This window comes from Phalaenopsis equestris, unplaced genomic scaffold (assembly GCF_001263595.1).
Source record: "Phalaenopsis equestris unplaced genomic scaffold, ASM126359v1 Scaffold000540, whole genome shotgun sequence".
Classification (NCBI taxonomy): domain Eukaryota; kingdom Viridiplantae; phylum Streptophyta; class Magnoliopsida; order Asparagales; family Orchidaceae; genus Phalaenopsis; species Phalaenopsis equestris.
In genome coordinates, this window is record NW_018164980.1 from 1,918,751 (window position 1) to 1,919,423 (window position 673).

Below are 673 nucleotides of genomic sequence, written 5' to 3' on the forward strand. Positions count from 1 at the left end.
GGGTTGGCCGCCCTTGGCATAGACTGAGGTCTGCTTGTGGCAATGATGACAAGGCGTGGAATTTGGTTAAGCGAATGACAATCGCCGACAATAAGAGGCGATTTAGTGATGGTGTTTGGTGGAGGCTGCGGCTGACCAGAGTTTGGGGTAGATAGGGAAGGGGTAGATAGCAAAGACAAGTCAATCAAATTCAATAAAACCAATCAATACTTAATTCCAAATTTATTGATGGAATGCTTTTGCATTTGAATATCTTATTATTAAGCTAGTCTTCATGCAAATTTGAAAGATGCTTAGAATTTTTTTTTAAATTTTAAAGAACATTTTATTTAATATGTTTTTAAATTTTAACATATGTTTTATATTTATTTTAAAACAAATTAACATATTTTTTAAAAAAACAAATTAATTTTTAGATGTTCTGAATATTTAAAAAATTATTTATTTTAAGTTATCAAATATATTACGTTTTAAATTAAAATATAAATAAAATAAAATAAAAAAAGTGGCAGATAAAAAAAAAAAAAACCAAAACAGCATGTTTATTATGGAGCATGGGATTATAATAGACTAAATGGAGCCTTTTAATAACTATTGCATGAAATAAATTAAAGGAAGGTTTAAATACATACCATCAATTCTTATGTATTTACATTTCTAACGGCTAAACTTC